The sequence below is a fragment of the Hetaerina americana genome, unplaced genomic scaffold (assembly GCF_022747635.1).
Source record: "Hetaerina americana unplaced genomic scaffold, ioHetAmer1.1.p SCAF_22, whole genome shotgun sequence".
Lineage (NCBI taxonomy): Eukaryota > Metazoa > Arthropoda > Insecta > Odonata > Calopterygidae > Hetaerina > Hetaerina americana.
Genome location: NW_027286786.1, coordinates 6,802,621 through 6,816,816, shown reverse-complemented (window position 1 = coordinate 6,816,816; position 14,196 = coordinate 6,802,621).

The following is a 14,196-nucleotide window of genomic DNA, read 5'->3' as shown; positions in this document are numbered from 1 at the left end:
ATATATCTCATGTGTATGGGGTGAAATTACTCTGGTTTGCCACATATGAATTCCTGGTTCATTTCTTTGCTCTCTTTACTTATATTCATGACTTCTACAAAGACTTCTTCCCCTCTTTCTCAGCCATCCTAAATTTTACCCCACATCACGGCACTCAAAATCGCAATAATCCTCAATAATTCTTCCAATTTTCATGCCTCCTTCGAATTACGCTACCAGCAGTTTTCTCTCTTCGTAAACTACATTTTAACTTAATTTTCTTCGAACATATTCTTTCCACTATATTCCAAATCCACATCGCCAAAGCTTTACACTCCACGCTCATTCTCTTGCTCCAACAACTATATTTCCGAATCAAACGCTCTCAATCGATCGATTAGTAAAGACTTCACTCTTTACTTATCTCTTATTTGCTTAGTCCACCCGTCGTAAATTCCACTCGTATCGAAAATGCTTCTCATTTCATAGGAAACGAACCGGCGATAACGGACGATTTCCTCGCACTCCCTCATCCCTGCCCATCGCCATTCCCCCCTCCACCACCCTCACCACTGCCCTCCGATTCATTTGCACTTTTCGTATTAGTCGCCCATTTTTTCCAGCCCACTAATTTTTCGTCGGGATGAAAATTGACCGAAGGAAATCTTTTCTCCATATTCCTTCTGCATAAATACTTCCTCTAAGATCGAAGAACCCCCTCCTATCATTTTTCCATAGGCTTTTCCGAAATTCTGCGGGATTATACGTATCTATTCCTACAGCCCTTTTTAACGCCAATTACTTCAGCTATTTTTCCATCACCCTATCAGCTCATAAAAGAGCCAAACTATCCTCGTTTACGCGGCTGCATTCCCTTTCTATTTCTAAACTGGCCGACCTAGCATATTTGACATAAATTTCTTTTGCGTATTCCTTCCACCTTCCCTTTTGATCTTTTCAGAGCCTCAGAAAATCACCTCACCTTCTAAACATGTTCTTCTACTTTTCCCTCTTTCGGAAATATCTCCTCGCTCTGAACTTTTAACCTCATTTCCAATGCCCATTTGGTTTCTCACCTAAATTTATAATTACAAATCTACTTTTTCTCTCCATTTCCGTTTTAATGTTTTTTTTGTCTTCTTTTAACGTCCATACATTACATCTACATCTACATAATACCCCCGCAAGCCACCGCAAGGGCGTGTGGCGGGGGGTGTTAGGTCACCAACCGTAAAAAGAAACAATACCCCATTCAAAACAACAACGTGGAAAATTACACCCACAGCAGCGCACACACTCATGCTAAAATCCCTTCATCCAACACTCATGCAAACACATATACCGCAAAACAACTAAAAACTGCACCCCAGGATGCAGCACGAAAGCCATCCAACAACACGCAAGCCAGGACACAACAAGCAAGAATGTGAAACACCAATACCACATGAGCATGCAACACAAAACACTCTATCCCCCAAAGAGTCTGTAAAAGGCAGGGGATGCGACCCAACGTTGCAGGTGGCAGGAATTTCCCCCCGCGGAGAGGGACGAGGGAATAAAAGGGAGACTTAAAAACAGATTAACAGAACAAGAATGAGGTCATTCGGATAAAATGGGTTATTATAACAAAACACATAAGGTTATTGGAAGAGCGTGCATTTAAGTAGAACTAATTATTTTTTAGACGCTGAGGGTGGCAAGTGCAATTTTTGCTATCTATAACCCTGCAGTTGCTATCCCGTATTGTCCGTGGGAAGAAGGAGTCCTTGAGTCGGCTAGTTCTGGCATCTATTTCCCGAATTTTATATGCATGATCCAAGCGACCAATGTATGTAGGAGTACGAATAATTTGCGAGACCTCGGTGGTGAAACATGCAGATCTGAATTTATTTAATAATTTCAATCTTGCATTGAATCGTCTCTCAGCCAATGATTCCCACCCCAAATCCATGAGCATTTCGGTGACGCTTAGCGTTTTATCGTAGGAATTTTTTACAAAACGGGCTGCCCGGAGTTGAACCTTCTCAATTTCCCGAATGAGACCTTTTTCACTCGGATCCCACACGCTGCATGCGTATTCTAAATGAGGCCTTACAAGAGCGTGGTAACAACGTTCCTTGACCTTCGAGTCACTTTTGCCGACAATGCGTCTAATGAATCCCAATTTTTTATATGCTTGACCGCAGACTTTACGTATGTGAGTCCCCCAAGTTAAGTCTTTTGTGAATGTGACACCTAGGTATTTTACCGTATCAACTACTGCTAGGTCACCTCCAGCTAATTTGTAAGCAAATCCCGTTGATCTTTTAAAGAAATTTACCACTGAACATTTATTATAATTTAGAGTCAATCCCCAGTTAGAACACCATTTAGTAATGCAATCTAAATCCTGCGCTAGAATAAAACGATCCTCATCCCCAGATATCTTCCGATAGATCACCGTGTCATCCGCGAACATCCTAATTTTACTTTTCACTTCGCGGTTCAAATCGTTAACAAAAATCAAGAAAATCAACGGCCCGATCACACTTCCCTGAGGTACCCCCGACGTGACTCGAACGCTGTCGGAACTAGCGCCATCAAGGACTACCCTCTGTTCCCGCTCTGAAAGAAAATCTTTAACCCAGCTTATGGCGCCCTTGTTTATACCCGCGACCTTTAATTTATGAGTTTACCATGGGGAACCTTATCAAATGCCTTTTGAAAATCTAAAAAGATCGCATCCACTTGCCTACCTCTCTCAACCGATAAAAGTAAATCATGTGTAAATAATCCTAATTGGGTTTCGCAGGAGTGGGTTTTCCTGAATCCGTGTTGATTGTCACTTAAAAAGTTAATGTTATCAAGATGTCTCATTATTGAACTGACAATTATGTGCTCTAAGATTTTGCAACAGATAAAAGTGAGAGATATAGGTCTGTAATTACTGGGGTCCTCACAGTCACCACTTTTAAAAATAGGCGTTATAATGGTACTCTGGATCATATCTCCCGTAGTCCATAGTTCCGCAACTCTCTTAGTCTTTAATAATCCTACTGTTCTTTTCTGCTCTTTCTATCACGTGAAGATGTTCGAACGAGGTGTTAGTTACTGCCAAAATCCTTCTTCCGCAGAATTCAATTCCCTACTATATGCGACCATTCTTATTTTCTAATTAATTAATTTCCTCGTTGAAACATTCCTAAACTATTATTTATCGCCTTCCCAGAACCTCCCCATTTGTTTCTTTAATACTTATGACTCACTATTCACTTCTCCCGGCGGCTGATTTTTTGCATACACTACTACACCTGCATTGCCATTAGTTTCGTCGGGTATGCCCAATATGTATGTAATGCGCTCCCCCTCTTCTCCATGTCCATAATCATGACGAGCGTCCACGTTGATCTCCCCTCCCACCATTATACGTACTTCCCTCCGCAGCCATCCCTCCAGTAATCCCGACTGTCCCACCATCTCACCTCACGTAAACATAATGACATCTCAATTTTGCTCCTGGAGGTATCCAGCTTCCCTGCCCCTGGCACTGTGCTAGCATTCCGTCTGATGATGAACGCTTTGACTCTCTTCTGAGTCTTCTCCGTCAATGCTTTCAACCCCGCAGGGTAAGGTTGCAAGCTTCCCACTGATTAACGACCGTGGAAACCTCACTTACTACCAAACACGACATCCGGGTCAGGAGGGCGACTCATGTAGTCGCCATCATCCACTTATTTTCGTGCATTTCCATCGCATGGGGAAGTTATTAAAGTCTCTTCCCGTTGCCTTTCTCATTAGTGTTCCACCATCACTCAATGGCCGCCCCACTGGGGTCAGACGCCATTGCAACCGCCTCACTGAGGAACAGAAGCTGCGCGGACTACCTTTCGTCTGGCTCCTAACCTTCGACCTATCTGACATGGGTGACCCTACCAGAAAAATTTCCCAGGGCTTCTTTCCAATATACCTCTATGATCCATCGGAACTACGAGAATATTTGGATATGAAGAGTAGTCGCTGATGGTGTTAGCTATAATGCAGCAGAAGTCACTTCAGGTGCTCCCGAGGGAAGTGTTCTCGGACTTTTTTTAATTCCTTCTTTATGTCAACGACATTAACTGCGTAGTTACTAGTGAGATAAGTTTAATTGCCGACGATACCGTTGTTTACAGAGATACCTGTCATCCTGGAGATAAAGTAACATTAGCAGTTGACGTAACTGTTATACAGCACTGGTGGAACACTTGGCAATTTGAATTAACCGAAAAAGGGCGTATTGGTTAATTTTTGGAGCAGTTCCCTCCCGGACGCCAACTGCATCAGGAACATCGAAATAGAAAGTATATAGGCATTATCCTCACCCACGGCCTTTCCTGGGTGGAACACACACGGGGAAAATGTGTACAAGCTAACAAAAAATTAGTAGTTAATCGAAGAGTACTGGGTAAATGTGACGAAAAAATCAAGGAGAAATATTATCATTCGCTAGTTAGGCCTCATTAAGAATATGCTACAAGTATAAGGAATCCTCACGATTTTGGACTGATTGCCGAATTGTATCGCGTGCAGCGTAGAGGAGCTGGATTTGTAAAACGCTGTTTTGATAAACTTAGTGGTGTTCCAAAATATTATAGCAGCTAGGCTGGGAATCACTCGCGGAGAGATGGTTAAATTACAGATTAAATATATTTCATAAATTGGAAGGAGTTATCTTTAGCAGTGATTTTGAAAATGTATTATTACCCCCATCGTACGGTACATCTACTTACTACCCCGCAAGCCGCCGCAAGGGCGTGTGGCGGGGGCGGGGTGGCGGGCGTAGGAGAGATCTTGTCAATAAAATTAGAGAGATCAAGTGTAGACCAGGTATATGTAGCATGAAAATTTTCCCACGAAAGATAAGGGACCATAATAAGGTTGCTTGACCGCGATATAAGGGAAAGCTATTCTGGGTCAAGTGAAGTCCGGTGTGTGATGACCTCCTGCGACGCCCCCTGGTCGGGGCTTGTAGGATCTATGTAAATAAAAGTATAAATTATGTTGCCCCCTACCACACGCCCTAGCGATGCCTTTCATGGTTAATGGATGAGTGAACATATGTATTTATCTACTTCTTTGGAAACCAGAATACTCCGTACGTAGATTCAAAATGAAATACCTTAGAGTCTAGTTCATATGCATAAACTTTTTTGTAAAATAATTTCAATTTTTCATCCATTTAGTCAAAGTTATTTTTTCTTTGAACCCTTTCAGTGGAAGGGTGATAGAGGAAACAGTATCTACCCTATCAATTGTATTGTTCTACGTGTACAAGCATAGTATTTGAGTTATGAGTTCAAATTAATAAGTGTGAATTTCACGCTTCAGTTATGCCGCAGTTTCGCTCGACGGAAAGTAAGTAATTGCAACCGTTTGCGCGGATTGAGAATTAATCCCTGCTGGTGAGGTTGCACTGTAGGTCTCAGGCTGTTGAAAAGGCAAAGGAAGCGACCGCAGCATCGCTTTTGGTTTGTGCGTCGTGCGTTGGCAGCAAAGACAAAAGCTATATGCACGGCGCAACACCATGCATCTCCTCCAGCTCGCGTGAGAGAGCTCTCACCAGGAAATACGTGCATCTCAAAATGTTTATGGTTCCGGAAGCCCAGAAGGCTTGAAGGATGGAGTCGACAGGCGCGGAGGCAAGCAAACAGCCGTCCTGTCGCCGCAGTGAACGGACGGAGGGAAGGGAATCTCCGCGCGAGAAGCAGCCGCCTGGACCGTCCGGACCAAGGTGCGTGAGCTCTGAGGAGCGCTTCGCTGCGGGGAAGGTGTCACGTGAGGAGGCGATAAGAGCAGGCAGGGGAGGGCGAAAGCCAACCTTGAAGCAATCCTCCTTATCACAATTCGGCGCGATTATTGCGATTAAAATGACTGTTACGCGTGGCGCCATATCTGAGTGAGAGCCCTCCATTTATCCCTGAGAGAGTCTCCTTCCGCCTCCGCCATTTCGGGCAGATATTAATGGCCAGACCCACGCACCCTCGAGGCCCTCTCGCGCCAATATCTCCCCATACGAGCGCAAGCCTCGCTCTCTCCCCTACTTCGGCCTCCCATCATTATTGGCACCCCGCCAAACACCAACCCCCCCACCCCCGCCCGCCGCACCCCGCTCCCACTCTTGACCTGCATGCATTCCTCCTTCATTATATGTCCATATAACCACAGTTAACAACCCAGAGTTTGGATTGATTTGCGAGGGTGAAACTTACGCATCAAGGCAATATACGCATAGATATTATATCAGTATATATGTATGTATACATATAGACACGCACCCTCCCATGGACTACACCTTGACGTGGTGGAAGGGCTCATGCGTTCCGATGACCCCTAGAACTGTGCTGGCGGGAGTAATAATAATTGCTCCTGGTAGGGTCACCCATGCCAGATAGGTCGAAGGTTAGGAGCCAGACGAAAGGTAGTCCATGCAGCGTCTGTTCCTCAGTGAGGTGGCTGCAATGGCGTCTGACCCCAGTGGGGCGGCCAGTAAGTGATGGTGTCACGTTAAAAACACTATTGAGGAAGGCAACGGGAAACCACCTCAATTATCATTCCCAAGTACAATATGGTGGACACTAATGAGAATATGAGTCCTGGCAGCCCAGGGTCTCGGCCCAATCGGCCGTGTGTCGTGCCCGGCAGCGAGCGTAGCCAACATAGAATTGGCGAGGGAAAGAATATTACTAGTAGAGAAAAAGCAGGACCAAAGAACTTGGTCATTGTTCAGGTATATATACCACCGAGCAATCATAAGGAGGAGGAAGTCGATAGGATATACGGTCAGTTAGAGGACATAATCGCGTGTGTTCCTGCAGGGAAACATTTGATAGTGATGGGGGATCTGAGTTTAGGAAAGGGAGAGGCACGCGTGATGTCATTGCAGTAATGACATCACTAATCGAGAGGAATATAGAATACAATCAGAACATATTTGCCTGTTTCGTACATTTCTAAAAAGCGTTTGATAGAGTGAATTGGGAAAAACTATTGAGTATATTGAAGAAAATATGAATAGATAGGAGGGAAAGGAGGTTAATCCGCAACATGTACATGTCTCAGACTGCTCAAGTGAGAGTGGGGAACGGGGAGTCCGAGTGGGCAGTGTTAGGAAGAGGTGTAGCGCAGGATTACCCATTATCAGCGTTGCTGTTCAACCTATGTGTAGAGGAGATGATTAAAGAGGCATTAGATGACCTGGAGGTAGGAATGAAAGTGGGCGGGGAATTTGCATGATCAGTTAGGCTCACTGATGACCAAGCTTTAGTTTGCCAGTCAGCCAAGGGGTTGCAAGCATTGCTGAGTTAATTGGAAATTCAGTGCGACAGGTATGGGATGAGAATCAATATTAATAAAACAAAGGTTATGCGATTTTCTAGAAAGAAAAAGGCTAAGCTTAACATTAAAGTAGGAGGGCAAAAACTAGAGCAGGTAGAAAAGTTTTACGTATCTCGGTAGTGTTTTGGACCAACACGGTCAAAGTAGTAGGGACGTAAGGAGGAGAATTGCGCTAGGCAAAGAGGCTTTCACAAGGAGGAGGGAGTTGATGACGGGGACGTTGAGTAAGGATGTTAAGAAAAGACTCGTAAAAACTTTGATATGGGGCGTAGCTATGTACGGCGCGGAAACGTGGTCTTTGAAACAGGAGGATAGACGTAGATTGTAGGCTTTTGAAATATGGGTCTGGAGAAGAATGGAGAAGGTGAAATGGACAGAGAAGAAAACAAATGAGGAAGTACTTGGTATGGTGGGCGAAGAGAGGGTTTTTTTGGGAGAAATCCTTTGGAGGCAGAGAAAGGGCATGAACAGGATAGGGATGTTGGACGGGATGAAGGGAGGAAGGAAGTACTCAGAGATGGAGAGGGACCTGATGTAGACTAGGTTGCTGGATTTTGTTTTTTTAGAAGTCACAAAATATTTATTTTTTTGATAGTTGGGTCCATCCAGTAACCTATATTAAACGGTATATTATCTAATTATATATTTCATATATATATATATATATATATATATATATATATAATATAAACACAGTAATCAACCCGAAGGTCGGTTTAGTAGGTGATGGTAGAGTTCACCCAGTACTAAGCCCTATACGGCGGGTGAAATTCACACATCAGGGTAGGGGGGCCAGTTCCTTTCCCTGTGCCGGTTATGGTTTCCCAGGAAGACCTGGTACCCGAAATATCACTTTAGCTTGGGTGGAGCTGCAGGTGCCCAGATTTCCTTGCCCGGGAATCGAACCTGGGACCCTCCGGTCAGCAGTCCAACGCTCTACCCACTGGACTACCACGACCCTAATATATATATATATATATATATATATATATATATATATATATATATATATATATATATATATATATATATATATATATATATATATATATATATATATATGCGCTTAAATCCGGACAAATTTCAACTTGGAATTCCCATCATATCGTAGTTCCACTGGAGGCCGCGATTATTGGCGCTCTTGAAAGCTATAGGCATCTAGTGAATAGTCATAACCTCAAAATGTTATAACCTCAAATGGCTGAGGTGTTAGGTACAAGTGAGCCGCTACCATCGAAAGTGTTCCCAATGGGCGTTCGCCCAGGGAAATAGTTTGATTCCACGGGTCCCCCAGATCAACTGTTTACGATACTGCGGCTAAGTATAATGCTTCGGAGAAGTCTGGAGAAGGTTTCGCTAACCTGGCAAGGAAACCTAATTCAAGGAAACGCGTGTCACGAACTGTGGCAGTCGTCGAGAAGGCTCAAGCGCTGATTTAAGAGGACCTGGGTTGGGCGCTGAGGCAATTGGCATCAGAATTAAATGTTAACTGCAAACAATGCGTGGGTTGGCAGAGGAGGACCTACGATACAAGTTGTATAGAATAAAGGTGCGACACGTGCTGCCTTAGGCGGCCAGAACAAATCGGACTGCTCGCTGCAACCAGCCATTGTGTTCTCTAAAAAATAAAACTGCGGGGCGAATCAGATTCTTTTCTGATGAAAACATTTTCACCGTTGACTCGAAAACCAACTAGAGAAATGATCGCTGGCTCGCCCACGACCCCAAGGACGTCCAGATTGTTACTCGAACAAAACTTCCGACCAGTGTCCACGTCTTAGATGTTGTGTCCTGTGAGGGTGATATCATGCCGCCACATTTCTCTGAAAAGGGACAAACTATCACAAAAGAAGTCTATCTGCAAATTTTGAAGAATTTCGTGAAACCGTGGATGGTAACTGTGGCCTTTGGGAGACAGTGTCTTTCAACAGGAGGACGGTGCACAAGCTCATACGAGTCATTTAGTCCAAAACTGGCTCTCAGATAACATTGACATGTTCTGGTCAAAGGAGCTATGGCCCCCCGAATAGCCCGAACTTGAATCCCCTCAACTATTATATTTGTTGCGTAGTCGAAAGAGTACCAATAAGGCGAGGCACCCTAATGTCGTATCTCTAAGCAACGCTATCGTAGCAGCATTCGCGAATATGGACTGCGCTGTTTTAAATAGTGCGTGCGATCCATTCAGGACAAAATTTGTTTTAAAGAGACGGAATTACTTAAGAGGCTGCTCCGCGTGGCTCGCATGCCTTTCCAGCTGGCTGACTGAAGAATAGGCGATTTCATGGACTACCTTTCGTCTTGCTTATACCCTTTGGTATTGCTCATATCAGTGACCCTCTCAGGAGGCTTTATCAGCTATGCAGATATGCGGGTCAATGGAACGTTTAAGCGAGAGGTTATGAGAGAGAGAGATGCGCTAGTTTCTTTTTATTTCATTGATCTTTTTTAATACATGTATATTTTCAAATAAGTTTTTAGTAGTTCAGTAACAAAAGTAAAAAATATTCGAAAGCTAACACTAATATTAATACGAATATTTTTCAATGGAGCAATGAGGGAGCGTTTGTGGCGATTACGACTAATAGTACATGTTTTGCATAAAAAGTGTCGGGAAAAGTTTCGATAATCAAATAGATTTCTTTCAGATCTTGCTTTATCAATGCATCAAAATTCTTCCATCAGAACAGCCGTTGAGAGCGTCAACGCACTTTTGCCCTTGCGGCTTTTCCACGACTCGAAGGCTCCCTGGTAGGCGGATTCCGGAGGGAGGTCCTTAAGGGTACAACCGTGCAAGCTTCTTTCACGACGTTTTGGGGTCCCATGGTGGTGTCTATTGAGGAAGGGAGGCTTTCCCCTTTAATGGGAATAGGTAATATAGGTCGTATGGTGCCAAGTCGAGACTTTAAGGTGGTTGGGGAATCGTTGCGATGCCGTTGCAGAAGGTCTTCGCAAGCAGACATTCGACTCTGCTCTCTAGGTCGTCCGTGAAGACCTTCGGGAGGACGAGTTAGGCGCAGATATTTCGTGTCGCCAAATTGCAATGATAATGGTGTGCACTGTCATCCCATCAATGCCAATATAAATCTGCGATCATGCCCAAACTTAACCGGCGGTCTGAATTCAGAACTTCGCGTACGCGTCAGGATAAAATTGTTACCGATACTTTTTATACAAACCTTGTACATGCATGTTGCAGAAAATCATTTTCTTAGATTACCCTATTTTCAGTTAATTGTTCCAAGTCATGAATGATTTTACATCGGAAATGAAAGCGTATATTATATCGTAAAGAATAAATTTAAGTGGTTCCGAAATTTTCATCATTGTTTTAATTTTAGTTGAAATATACTATGTACTTAACCCCATTTACTTTCATTTTTATCTTATAACTAAATACGAGGGAGTATTGTAAACTTATGATTATTACTTTAAAATAATCGAGATAGAAGCTTCATTTTTATTTGCGATTCTTAAGATGTCTCTACATAGTCACCATCCAGAGTTACACATTTCTCGCAGCGTTCCTTGACATTTCCAAGGCCATCATTGCAGAACTGAGTCGATTGCGTCGGAAATCATTGTTCCATCTCGTGAATGACTTCATTAGTGTTGCCAAATCTCCCATTCCGTAATGGCTTTTTAGTTATTGGAATAAGAAAACGTCGCTTGGGGTGGGATCGAGTGAAGAAGGGAGAATGTGGCAAAATTTCAAAGCCACGCCGCTTCGATTGCAGGTCGCGCCGTGTTTGCTTCTGAAAAGGAGTCGGCAATCGTGGAAACTAGCGTGTTGACACCTTTGGCATGTACAATTCATCGTGAATAATATTCCAAACACTGCCGTGCTAACTAATATTTGTCAAGAGAATTTGGATAGTTGCTCAAAGCGAAGCCAATTGGATAAAGTCCTCTTCACTTTCTTCACTGTCGCAGAATCGTCCGTGATTGATGATCTTCCTGTTCATGGACCTCCTGCGAGGGATCTGTGGCCAGTTTGCAAATTCCTTCTCCACCTCACAACTTTATCACATGGCGAACTATCGTTTCCATGAACAGCCATCAATTCATCATCGATTTTCCAGGCCCTCTTAACCTTTCAAATAAAGCAACGGAATCACACTGCAAGCCTCCATCTCGCCTCCTTATTGCGAGCTACTTCAATCTACGGCTTCCTGAAACAAAAAATCAACATTAATAGCTGCAATACACAAATTATGTACATAAGGATCAATTTATATGCAGAGTAAATATTATATCTCGGTTATTCCTTAGTAATATGTAGTTACTCTAAGACGATTCTCCGGCAAGGGTACCCTTGACAGTGAGACATTTATCTAATATTTCGTCGATAAGATGTACAATAACGTTTTATGGTGTCTTTTTTGTTATTTGAATTGGCCATAATCAACTCCATTTGTCATGTTTTTTTACAATTTATTAAAAAATTGCTCCTGTAAAACAAGCCGTGAACTAGTTTTCTACGAAAGGCAAATTCCTACTCCACAAGCAACTCTTCCACAGTTATTACAATGAGATGAATGGATGTGACTTTCCCGGGGGTAGAATAGGAGCCATCCCTTTGCCTCTTTTTCATTCGATAGGTGAACTAATTAATGCCATTTTCCACATCAAATTTCGCCACTCGATTTCGATATTGGCGTGGGTTTCTAGATTCTTCAGCCGCAGCGTGATCGCATACCCCGAAGCAGAGGCGTTCAGTGCCTGGCGATGGTTGAATGATGGCCAACACGGGTCCGCCCGAGTCACTCGCTGTCGAGGGGCCAGCCTGGCTGCCCTCGCCACCGTGTATCGGTCGCTCCGACCACACTCGCCCCTTAGTCCTCCCTCCCAGAACGAAGGGCGGGAGGGAGGGAGAGGCGATGTCTCTCAGCGGGGTGCGACCGACCCCGACATCTCGACAAATCATCGGCCCACGATTCCTTTCGGGTAACAGAAAATTGCACGGCGGCGGGGTCGTCGAATTCCTCAATTATCGAGGGGGAAAGTGCTCGTCGTTGATGATGGAACCTAATTACACGGAAACGAAATATCTAGGAGCAAATAACCCTGAACCGTTCATGTAATTATCGCCGCGAGTGGAGGAAATCGAACAGGATTCAAATGACTCTGAATCTCTTCTAAAAGCATCGCCGCCGAACTGGATGTATCGGCCTCGTTACACGTGTCACGTGATGCCTCCTCTGAGTGGCCTCGATCCGAATAAATCCATTGGCATCATACGTATCCCATTGTGCAGCACCAACTTTGCTCAAGAAAACACACCCTGAACTAGTCTTCCACACGAGGTCAGCTCCATATGAATCTACTCCGAAGGAAGCGAAATTATTGAGACGCCATCGTGACGATTAATTGCCACTCTTTTTCGAAATGACACCATTCCGTTCAGAAAACCCACTGCATTGCATTTCCACTATTCTACCCGTGGAACGGCCATCCGAGGTAGTTTTTTATCGTGGTCGGAGGACACGCTGGCACAAGACGCCCTCTAACGGTCTTTAATTCCTCATAGGATATAAAATAGTAGCTCCTCATCTTTCTCCCAGTCTTTACTCAGCCCACTCCTTACTTTGCCATTTTAAAGCGATTTCCAAAAGCTGTTCTTATTAGCTTTAATGCTTTTGTTTACTGAATTTTTCTATAATTTGAATTATTTATTTGCTTTTTTCATCATTCATTCATGTTCTCTGGGGAAACCGTAAGTCAAATTTCTATCTACATTGACTTTGGTTACAGTCATGCCCTCATTGGCCTCTTTTTCCACACTCACTGGGTCAATCAATTCTTTATTTCACCATCACCATCCCAACCACACCATTTCTCCCGAGACTTTTAGCAATTCAGTAAATCATTCATTCAATTGAGTTCAGCTGCCTCTTGAATGTTTATTTATTCTCACATTTCTCTTTTGCAGCTTTTCAACTTTTACACCTCATAAGCCATGAAAACCAACATTCTCCCCGTTTCCACTCATGATATTAATAAACAAGGTTCACATTTAGCACCTCTCATTTCTTCTTACAAGATCTAGTCTCCCTGCTTTCCTTGTTGTTGTCTTGATTTATTTTCCCAGAACAACCAAGTCCTCATTTTAATCGACTACAGTAGTGGTAGCATTTGTTTTGCAAATAAGACAGTTTTTGTCCTATTTTTGTTTTTATTATTTACAATTTGTAATTTTTTATTGTTTTCATATTAGAAAGCAATTACTTGGATTTGGATGAAGCTCTTTCTTTAAAGAAAATGATTCTTGGGACCACTGATGTGGCCTGTTTTAATTTTGCATGAGGCGTGGAATAATACCACAACTAGGGGAACTCTTTTTTTGAATGGAATAGCTCCAACACACTTTACTTCACTAGCCGTGATCTATTGATCAAGTAGGACTATGGTATACTGATCTTCCAAGCACCAACAAAGTCTATCCTCACACGCCACCCAAAACTACTGTCTCCCTACATTTTAAATAGCCATGCATAATTATGTAACTATAAATTAAAAAATGGCCATTTTGATATAACTACACAGCAAAGTTTATTATTTAACCTGATGGTTTATTTGAGGTCGTATAGCTCAAAAAGCAACATTGAAGGATATATATTGTAACAAATTAAACCCTTTCACATATTCAGAAAGTGTATCAGACATTATTATAACATAGTGACCAGCAAGCCACTGCTAGGGTGTGTGGCAGGTGTGATTACAAACTAGACTGCTTTTGACACAAAATGCTTTTCTTTCTAGAGCAGCCGGGTAGCATTATTCTTATCCCATATCGTTTGTGGGAAAATTTTCATGCTACATATACCTGGTCTAAACTTGATCTCTCATATTATATTGACAAGA